This window comes from Silene latifolia, chromosome 11 (genome assembly GCF_048544455.1).
Source record: "Silene latifolia isolate original U9 population chromosome 11, ASM4854445v1, whole genome shotgun sequence".
NCBI classification, from domain to species: Eukaryota; Viridiplantae; Streptophyta; class Magnoliopsida; order Caryophyllales; family Caryophyllaceae; genus Silene; species Silene latifolia.
Window position 1 is genome coordinate 52,615,590 of NC_133536.1, and position 11,272 is coordinate 52,626,861.

Sequence of the window (11,272 nt, forward strand, 5' to 3'; positions counted from 1 at the left end):
AAACAGGCAACTGAGTAGGGAAACCCTACCTTTTCGCTATTCCATGAAAGTGCGTCCATCAAACAAGTCAAGCAAAACTCCATGACGAATCCAACAAGTAGCAATCATGTCATATCACTAAACTATGCAAGATCTACAAAAAGACAACAACAAATCACAAACTCACCTTGAGACGCAGACCGATGCCGACGACGACAATAACTTACTCGGTGACTCCATGCCTAGACCATCACCATTCCCGGATTAATGTTCAAGGCCATGCAAGAAGTATAGGGTGAGATGAGAGGGTTGAGAGAGAAATATTAGGTTTAGAAAGAGAAAGGAACCCTCAAAAAAATAAATTACGTTTAAGACTCCGCGTTTTATAATAACACGTTGACCGACGAGGTACTCGGTTGAGTATGGACATACTCGGCCGAGTATGCTTTACTCAGTCGAATATCTTAACTACTCGGCCGAGTAACCCTAGCTAGGTCGAGTAACAAGTTTCGTTAGTCAACTACTCTCCCACGTATCCCTTGCTAAGGCTCTTCTTTGGTCAAAAGGTCAGTCAACGGGTTCCTAACAGAGCGAGTATTACAGTTTTCTCCCCTTAAAAGGAACTTCGTCCCCAAAATTCGTCCCACACTTCCCAAAACACGTCAAAACAGGGTCTTAGCTTATTAATGAAGATGCAGACATATACATCAAAATAAATTTTCCTTATCCATAAAAAAATTGTACCTAAGCACGTCAAACAAAACCAATTGCTAAACATTTTGTCTATGATTATTTTATTCACCTTATTTAAAATCAGTAATACTTATGTAATGCAGTTTGGATCCTCTCCATTACTTCCTCTCCATTAACTCTCTAATATACTCTTATTCTAATATATTTTCTCTCTTCATCCATTTAAACATTACTTTCATGGAATAATTACAACTACTAGATCGTTCCAAAATTTAATCTGCACCGTTTAAAAGTAATGGACATCCGTTTCTTTCCATGTAATGGAGAGAATCCAGACCGCATTTTACCATATATTAATGTAAAATCGTCTTACATAAGACTAATTGATTTAAATTAATGGACTATATATTAATCTATAACTAGAATATTCTGGTGATTCGTTTTCACTTGATGACAACATAACTAAGTAGTTCAAAACTAAATTAGTTATCACAAATTCTTGTTTGTGAAGGCATATATCCGTCACTCTTGAGTGACGGATACCATTTTAACTCACAAAGTACCCACTTTTTCTCTCTCTGTAACACTATTCATGTGGTCCTCTTTCTCCACTAACCCATTTTGTTACCATTTTAACTCACAAAATATCCGCCACAAATGGTAACTCGTCATAAGAGAGGCCAATTGATTAGTTATATTGAAAATGAAAATGAAAATGAAAATGAAAATAAAATAATATAATAAGAATGGAATAAATAATCATGGGTTAGTCAATGTTGTGTATCATCCAGGGTGTATGAAATCTAGGGGTTGACTTAAAATTTGTGATTTAGAGTGCACGATTTTTTTTTTTTAGAGTGTATTGTTACATTTTCCTTTACGAGATCAAAATGAAAGGAGAATAAGGGGTTGTTTGGAATTGGACTTAAAATTGGAATAAGAGAGAATTACTTGTTTGGATATTAAAATGAAAATGAGAAGAAGGGGAAGGGAAAGGGAGGGGAGGGGAAGTAAAATAAATGGTGAGAAATTCTCTTTAAATCTTTCCTTTATCAATTAGTCTTATTATATACCGGATATATCTGTCTATAGTTATAGACGGGTCAAATATACTTAAAATGGTAATATTTTTCGGCTCCATTATACAATTTGTTACTTGTGTTACGCTTAAAGTGAGTAAATATTTAGCCCATTTATAATTATAGACAGCCCGTCTATAAGGAAAATTTGTGTTCCTTCATGTGTCTTAAAGGAAGAAATGAAGATCTAGTTTTCCTCCCTTTCAAATCCTTCAACCCAAATCTGTCATCCAAACAAGGGATACACAAATTCTCATTGAAGACATGACATATCCGTCACAAGCTTGTGACGGATACCACTTTACCTCACAATGTACCCACTTTTTCTCTCTCTGCAACACTATTCATGTGGTCCCCTTTCTCCACTAACCCATTTTGTTACCATTTTATCTCACAAAATATCCGCCACAAATGGTAACCCGTCACAAGGGAGACCAATTACAGGGATATTGTACACATCTCATGGGCCCCGTTCCCTTCCCTCAACAAAGGAGGATAGACGACTCTAAAAATAATCCGTGTAAAACATTGATGATCTATATAATGTTGACTGTTTGGGGTTTAAATAAACAATAAGTCTTGCTTGTGACGGGTCGGATCTTGCGACGGGTATTTTGTGAGTGGAAATGGGTAGAGGGGACAAGGTGGGCACCCACCCCATGTGCTCCTTCTCTCACCCCTTATGGGTTTTTTGTGAGATAATATGGTACCCGTCTCTTGTTTGTGACGGATACCCTCCGTCACAAATAAGAATTTGTGTTAAATAAATATGCTTAATAAGATATGTAAAAATGACTTTTCAATTCGCAGAAGAGTATAATATATATTTGTACCAAGCCACTCAAAACTCCGTGTCATATAACAATGGTAATCCGTCACAAGGGAGACCAATTACTTCCAACACAAATTCTCATTGAAGACATGACATATCCGTCACAAGCTGAAGACGGATACCATTTTACCTCACAATGTACCCACTTTTTCTCTCTCTGCAACACTATTCATGTGGTCCCCTTTCTCCACTAACCCATTTTGTTATCATTTTATCTCACAAAATATCCGTCACAAATGGTAACCCGTCATAAGGGAGACCAATTATTCTTCCAAAGGTATGGTGGCTGAATTTAAAGTTACTCTTTTAAGTCCAATTTAGCTTTCGGAAAATTCACGTGGTACCCTCAAACTTCGCCATTTTGCACGTGGTACCCAACTTTTTAAGTTTGTGAACATGTTATCCTTGATATTTGATTTTGAAGCACAACGTACCATTTTTATCGTTTTTAAAATTTTCAATTGAGCATAAATCATAGACCAGAAATCGGAATTGACTATTTTTTTTTTCAAATTGGTTATCTCTTCGCGATCTATAGATTGATCAAACGAAAATGGTCATTCAGAAATTTAAGATCGAAAATATGGTTGATTTGAGATTTTCGTTTAAAAAAAACCCTATAAATCATAGATTATGAGGAGATAATCATTTTAGGAAAAAACATTGTCCGATTCTGAATTCCGATCTATGAGTTATGCGCAATTGAGTTTTTTTATAGCGACAAAAAGGGCATGTTGTACATGAAAATCAAACATGGAGGGTATCATGTACATAAACTTAAAAAGTTGGGTACCACGTGCAAAATGGCAAAATTCGAGGGTACCACGTGAATTTTCCGTATAAACTTCCATAAGTTCAATTCAGCTTATATAAATTCAGTTCAGTGGAATTCCAGGGTAACCTCAAAACCTCCTAAGGAGGAATTGCGAGGTCCTGGGTTCGATTCCCTAGATGAACACTTTCCTGGGGACCTGACGCCCGGAGAGGGAATAATCCCCGCGGGAAAGAACTCACATGGTACAGGCGCCTAGCAGGGTGGGGTCCTGTATCCGGGGAGGATCCAACCTCCTCGTCATCAAAAAAAAAAAAAAAAAAAAAAAAAAAAAATCAGTTCAGTTCAACTCTTATAACTTGTAAGTTCAGTTCAGCTCATATAAGTTCACTTCAAAAAAAGTTTTGTACAATTTATACCAAATTTTCTATAAGTTCAACTCTTATATGTTTAATTCAATTCACTTCTTATAAGTTTAGTTCAATTTATACCTATTTTTCTTCTATAAGACTAAATTTATCCTCAAACCGAATATGAGTTTTAACAACAGTAAAATACGAAGTATTATTTTATCATTAAGCAAAGACCCATGCATATATATAGTAAGACTTCTTAGGCCTTTTCTTTTGGACTGAAACGGATCTGATCTGAAACGAACTGAACTTATAGGATCTCGAATCGAATCGAACTTATAGGATCGAATCGAATTGATAGGATCTCGAATCGAATCGAATTTATTGGATCGAATCGAACTTATAGGATCGAATCGAATCGAACTTATAGGAACTTACAAGATCTGAACTGAACTTACATGATCCAAATTTAAATTAACTTAAATTAATTTAACTTAAATATTATTATTATTATTATTATTATTATTATTTTGTTATTTGTTATTTGTTATTATTATTATTATTATTATTATTATTGTTTTTCTTGTTGTTGTTGTTGTTGTTGTTGTTGTTGTTGGTGTTGTTGTTATTATTATTATTATTACTAATTTTAATTTTAATATTTTTTTTTTATAAAATCGCAACTGTTATTATTATTATTATTATTATTATTATTATTATTATAAAACCGTAAACTTTTATTGAGATATAAAATTTTTACAAGAAATTAGTGGGCAGCCAAGAGAGAAAATAGATAAGAAAATATAGTCTAAAACACAAGGTAAGATAATAACATTTTTCCGCTTTATATATATTAGTTTGTTCATACATTATACTACGGCAACATTACGATAAAAAATAATGAGAAGAGTGATAATTTTGTTTTAAAAATAATAATGTATATACGTATCGAATAATTAATAATGTTAAATGTTTTTGCATCGGTTTTTAAAAATAATACTTTATATATTTTTCTAAAGTGAATTTATAGGATCTGAACTTATAGGATCTGAACTGAACTTATAGGATCTGAACTGAACTGAACTTATAGAATTTGAACTGAACTGAACTTATAGGATCTGAACTGAACTTATAGGATATGAACGAAACTGAACTTATAAGATCTGAACTGAACTGAATTTATAAGATCTGAACTGAACTTATAGGATTTGAACTGAACTTATAGAATCTGATCTGAACTGAACTTATAGGATTTGAAGTGAACTTAAATTAAGTGACTTTAAGTCCAAAAAACAGGGCCTTAACCGTAGTATTGGCTTTATCCATGGAATTATACAATTAAATCCAATTCTCATATTCTAGCTAAGAACCACATTGAGACGTGGTTAAACTTAGCCTAAATTTAATTTAATTTATTACAACTTTTTCATAAATTCAGTTTAATTCAGTAAAATTAACTCTAAAAGAACACAACCTATATAAACTTTACAATCCCAGTCCAAGTAACCCAACCTTTTCGAGTTCATTTTTGAAATAATGCTCAAAAATAAAATATTTGTCGTTTTGGGTCGGTTTTGAAAATATTTGTCAAAATGGTGTCCACGTAGGCTCGGCATTTCTAGACCTGAAACACGCCACTACCAATGGCGTGTTTTGTGAAGGAAACACGTCGTTAACAGTGGCGTGTCTTTACAACAAATTTTTTCTATAACTGACAGAGCTTTTAAAAAAAAAAAAATACAAAGACACGCCGTAGGGAGTGGCGTGTTTCCGCTCCGAAATCCGCCATTCCCAATGGCGTGTTTGTTTTAATCCATTTTTTTAATGAAGTTTCTTTCCCTACTCATTATAAACACGCCATTGGTAGTGGCGTGTTTTAGGTATAGAAATCCTGAGCCTACGTGAACACCATTTTGACAAATATTTTCAAAATCGACCCAAAACAATAAATATTTTATTTTTTAGCATTATTTCAAAAATGAATTCAACCTTTTCATGTGACTAAAACCTTCCTATTGGGTAATCCTATCAAGCATTGAGGCACAATCGCAAGTTAGCATTACTATTTACTATAAGGTGCCCTGGGCCCCTATTTTATACCCTAATGTAAAAATAATGTAAAAAGAAAGACAAGAAAAATCCTAGAAGAGGATCGGGGAAGAGTACAAAAATCCTACCGTAAAATAAAAGGGAAGAGTACAAGAATCCTAAATTTAAAGGGAAGCAACTTTGTAAATGGACCCAAGATAATGGGGTTAGGGGACCTCTAATTGAAATGATGAGGGCAAGTGTTCCTTGGATTAAAAGCAGGCAATGTGAGGATAGGGTGCTCCCAGTTCATTGCAAGCAGAATCTTAGCATCGTAGAAATAGTCCCATTTTGTTCTTTCTCTATCTTTCTTTTGTAGCCCTACTTTGGCCCTCATCACCATCCTTCATTTTAGCTTGTCTCCCCTTAGGATCTCTTCTTGTTCAATGCATTTCTAATTTTACAACTCCATACCAATTATTAAAGGATCAAATGCCAACCATATCCATTTCTATCTTTATGTAATATATACAATGTAGCTCAGTCTCGTACCCTATGTTCATCTTGTTATTATCTTTTGTTTAATTTGTAACTAAAAGAAAACGAAAAATTCACATAGTACCCTAAGGTTTGATATTTATCACGAAATTTTCAATTTGAATTGAAAAACTTTAAGTGGTCATAATTCGTGGTTACGAGTTCAGAAAGTGACGATTTTTTTTAAATCGATAATCTGTTTGATTATTACGATTTGAAAAGAAAAAAAATTGACCAGTTTGAAATTCGTGATCAAGAGATATGGTCACTCAAAGTTTGTTCGGTCAAAAAAACTTTATTTGACATACAAAACTCATAACCATATGATCCAAATACGCCAATTTTTTTTTTTTCAAATCGTAATTCTCGGAAAGATGTGATCGATTTGAAAAAAATAACTCTTTCTGAACTTGTAAACACAAGTTATGACCTCTTAAACTTTTCCGGATTAAAAAGTTGGGTATTTCGTGTAAAATGTCAAGCCATAGAGGTACTGTGTGAATTTTCCGAAATAAAATTAGTTCTCAAATATTCTATATATAAAGGCAATTATGTGAGGCAACCATCACTATCAAAAGCTTGAGCTGGTGGTCGAGACTCGATCAATGATTTTATACCTTAATACGTCGTCCGAAATGTGTAGGGCTTTTAAAATTAGATCGGTAGGTCTAATTCACGTATCGAAATTTTGACTTAAGAAGGAAAGCAACGACAGAAGAGAAGGGGCGGCCACTCATGCACCCTTGAATGTGATCTAGAGTTACCTTTTTATAAGGTATGGAATTAGTGAGGTGCAAGTATTGTGCGCTTAAGGTCTGTATAGGGCTTAGGGTTTGTATAGAGCGTAATTTTAAAAATAACCCGCTCCGTCAATTAAATAAGTATATCATTATTATTTGTGTGTTTACCATTATTATACATCGTATTATATTCTATTATTACTTGAAAATATTACGTCTAATTATATTCATATTAGCTAATCATATTTTGAATATCGAACGGAGTAATTTTAAAAATAACCCATGCCTTTTCGAGTATTTGTAACGTTTTAGATTACTTATATACTCGTACTTTGTAACAAACATTGCATATGATAGTAGTGATTAGTAAGTTAAATTATGTGTACGAAGTCGAATTGTAGGCTTATTATATTATCATGCTTATTTATATGCTTATATATCCGCTGATAACGCTTTTTACATTTTCTGCACGGGTTTAAAATTACAAAAGGTGAAGGGCATCATATAAAATCACCTTCTAGAACAATTTTGATGATAAAATCCATTTAATTGGAAAATTGCAGTACAATAATTATGGTTACAGATTTGGTTGAAGATGTCATTTTATTCGCTTGGGCCTTGGGCTGATCTAACATAAACAGTCCATTTGTTCTTCGTTTTGTTTTTGATAAACCTACTTAAACATGCATATAGATATATTTCCTTTACAATTATAAAACGTTCCGCCCCCGTAGCTCAGTTGGTTAGAGCGTTGGTCTTATGAGCCGAAGGTCGCGAGTTCGAGCCTCGCCGGGAGCATTTTTTTGTGTTTGTGTATAGTGAACATCCGTCACTCGCCTTTTGTGTATCATGAACATCCGTTACTCACCTTAGGCATGATTGAGATAAGATAGCATCGTTATCGTTCAATGCTGCAAGCCTGCAAGCTTTTAGGAGCTCAAAATAAGCCATGTGTGTTTCTTAGCAATAAGCCATATGTGATGTGACCATTGTGAGTACTACGGTAGTACGGTGTAAGTCGTTGAGTTGAAGAACAAGTGAAAGTGAGTAATATCTTGTTAAATTATTAAGGCGTAGCAAAAAAAAAATCCGATTATTCGAACCAATTCGATACACAATCCGTGCTCAGCCCTATTATGTCAAGAGTTGGCTGTTTGTAAGTTCATGAATGATCTATCATTTCAAATCATAGTCTAAAGTTCATTTTAAGGATTAGTGGCAACAATGGAAGCCCACATATTTTCAAAACATGTGTCAGTAAAGATGACTATGCATAAGATGACTTAAAAATCAACGACCCATTTGGTAAATAGTCCTCCCTTCCTCCCTCCCGGTTATTTATTTACCTATTTTATTTTAAGGTGTCTCAGTCATTTATTTGCCTTTTTATTTTAGTAATATCTTTGATGTTCTAGACACCTCGTTTCTGCACCTCCCGCCAACGACCCAGTGATGATTTGAATGCATGTTTAATCACTCGGTGCGATTTATGACATTTCATATGTTCGTCAACACGTGATAACTCAAACAGTCGAGTCAACCTCATCGTCGTCATTTACGCGCCGATACGGTCGTTTTGACAGTAATTAAAATACATTTGGAGTCCGAGTCAAAAACCGCTTCCGTTTTCTAAAACCGTATTAGAACCGAGTCGGAATATTCTGGAATTTTCCGGAATATTATTCCTAAATATTATCTTTTATTACGAAAATATCTACCTTGCGGAATAAGGAAGCATACATCTTCCCTAAATCCTAAATAGAACCGCGGAAATCTTCTTTGCTGAGGAGGAAACTGCCCAAGAGAGAACGCAGCAGAAGTTGCGCCTCTTGGGAAGGATCGCAGTTCCTGCTGCGCCTCTTCCTGGACTGTTTTTTCTCCAGTTTTCAGATTTCTTCCGGATTTCTTTCCTAATCCTACTTTTACCTAAATTCTTTCACGTGATTAGTATAAATAGAGGTCATCGCCTCACATATTTTTCACGCGAGTGTCCGCCCTTCTCTTCTCTCTTTGCATTCTAAGACCGCGCTCTTACTTTTCGACGCCTATGTGCTTGCTCTACGCGACCACGTAAGCTCAGATCATTCTGAGTACCAGTCACGTTGCATAGACCGACCCACTTGACTACTACACTTTTATCAACTCAATCAATCTGTTCTAAATCCTCTTAAGAGGGCACTTTCATATTACATCGAGTCGAGCAATCACTAAAACAACAACTTAGTTAATATCGCTTCGTCAAACATGTAAGTCTGAGGGTGTAAATCCCAATTTTCTTTATTGTATTTTATTTTGTATTAACTAATGTACGAATTTATATCACAAGTATGCTCAAAACTGATTTTAAAACAACCTTTTTAATCTATCTTTGCAAAACAGCAGCGAAAGACGACCAAGAAGAAACGCACTAGCAGGTGCGCCTTCTGGAATAGTCGCAGCATCTGTTGCACCTCTTCCAGAGGCTGCTTCTCTGCTGCTGCTCTTTTTCTTCTTCCTCGAGTACTTGTTTCTTTTTTATCTTTTATTTTTCTACCTTTATTTTTTCAATTCTCATATTTTCAGTTTATGAAATTTATTTTTATTAATCCTTTTCGACTTAAATCCCTTATAATTAATATTTGCGGGTTTTCATTATTAAATTCGAATCGGGATTTAAGAGGCTCGGTTTTTTCATATCAAGTCCATTGAATTCGTCTTTGATATATGATTTCCATTCTGTTTTATCATCAATCTTTATTTTCCAGTTTCCGTCTTAATCCATCTTCAAATTTTGCCCTTTTGGTTTCCAACGTCGTATAAATCATCTTTGTAACTCGTTGTAATGTTTCGTTCATTCGTCCTTTTATCACTTTATGACAGTTCCATGTGCATGTAACATGATTAAATCACTTTTACTCGAGTTATATACCAATAATCGACATTAATTAACCAACGAACAATAACGATTTGACGAGTCTGACTTTCACAGTCAGAACCCAACTCAAGAACAGACGCACGGTCTGATGCGCCTCTTCTAAGGGATGCAGCAAATGTTGCGCCTGTTCTGAGGTGCTTTCTGCCTCTGAACTCATCTCGTTCAGACGTTGCTTTGGTTCGAGGCTTTAATCGACTATTATTTCGTATTATCACTAATAATTCGACGTAGTTTCATATTATAAATTCGTTTCTTTTATTTTCTTTTCAAACCCTTCCGTTTTGAAGCGTACGTGTGACGTAAATTCAAATTATCCATTGTAATTCAATTGTAATCCATTTAATAAAATTTATTTATTTCATGCTTATTTTGTATAATTTATTTGCTTAGCAATTCACACATAATCAATATAAATTCTAACTTCGACCCATTTAATTGCTAAATTACTTGTTAACCGACTTAGTCTAATTTCACATGCTAGGAGTAAAACTTGGATGTTGCATTGCATGCATACAACTGACGACATATCAAATATAAACAACTTCCCTGATCATTAGTAGAGGCCGCTATCGAGGCGGGCGGGATTAGGTGTTCAAATAAGCGAGCTTCCTAATACGTACCCTCACCCCTTACTCAAGATCTCTGTGAACATCCGTGTTAAATGGCATCACGAGAGTCATTCTAGACATAGAATACTAAGGGTAACGAATTTCTCAGTGTTCATGTCCTTACTTTGTGTCTTGACATGACACGAAGTATTCGAACTGTTCCAATTTTCCATAAAAATTGATTGCAACTCCACAAATGCAGGCTTGTCAAACCTTTCACCGGTTTCAATGTTATACAAATCGGTAACGGCCCATGATGTGCCTCGGCCTCGCGCCGGAGTTCCGTGGGAGAAGTGCCGCCGCCTCGAAACCAACATGTGGGTGCGCACGACGCTGCTGGTTGTGTCCACAGTTTGGCGACTCCGCTGGGGATGATACACTTAGACTAAGTCTAGTATTACCTAGGGTTAAACTTGAACAAGGTTAGATAATAGTTTATATAAGACAGTTGTCAGTTGTCAGTTCTCATTACTCAACCTTCTTAGGTCGTTTTAGCTAGCCTTCCTAGGCTTTTAACCAAACCAATTCGACCAATTGTCTTATCTGGACGGCGCGAATTCTTATTTGTGCCTAAATATGGATAGCGATTGAAGTCAACCATACCACGATTCTTACTAATTTTTGTATCAAGAGCTTTCACTACTCGAGCGAATGGACTAGGAACCGACCCTACTCATGTTTGGCATAGATCTCTCCACAGACAAGGTTACGTTATCTTGGTATGGCAACCCGCCTTT

At 35.1% G+C, this 11,272-nt stretch overlaps 1 non-coding gene across 1 annotated transcript; it reads left to right on the forward strand.

The window, feature by feature from the left end:
* Nucleotides 1-7,737: 7,737 nt before the first annotated feature.
* TRNAI-UAU (transfer RNA isoleucine (anticodon UAU)) lies at nt 7,738-7,811 on the forward strand. The gene has a single exon. It is a non-coding gene; the product is annotated as a tRNA-Ile (tRNA).
* The last annotated feature ends 3,461 nt before the right edge of the window (nt 7,812-11,272 follow it).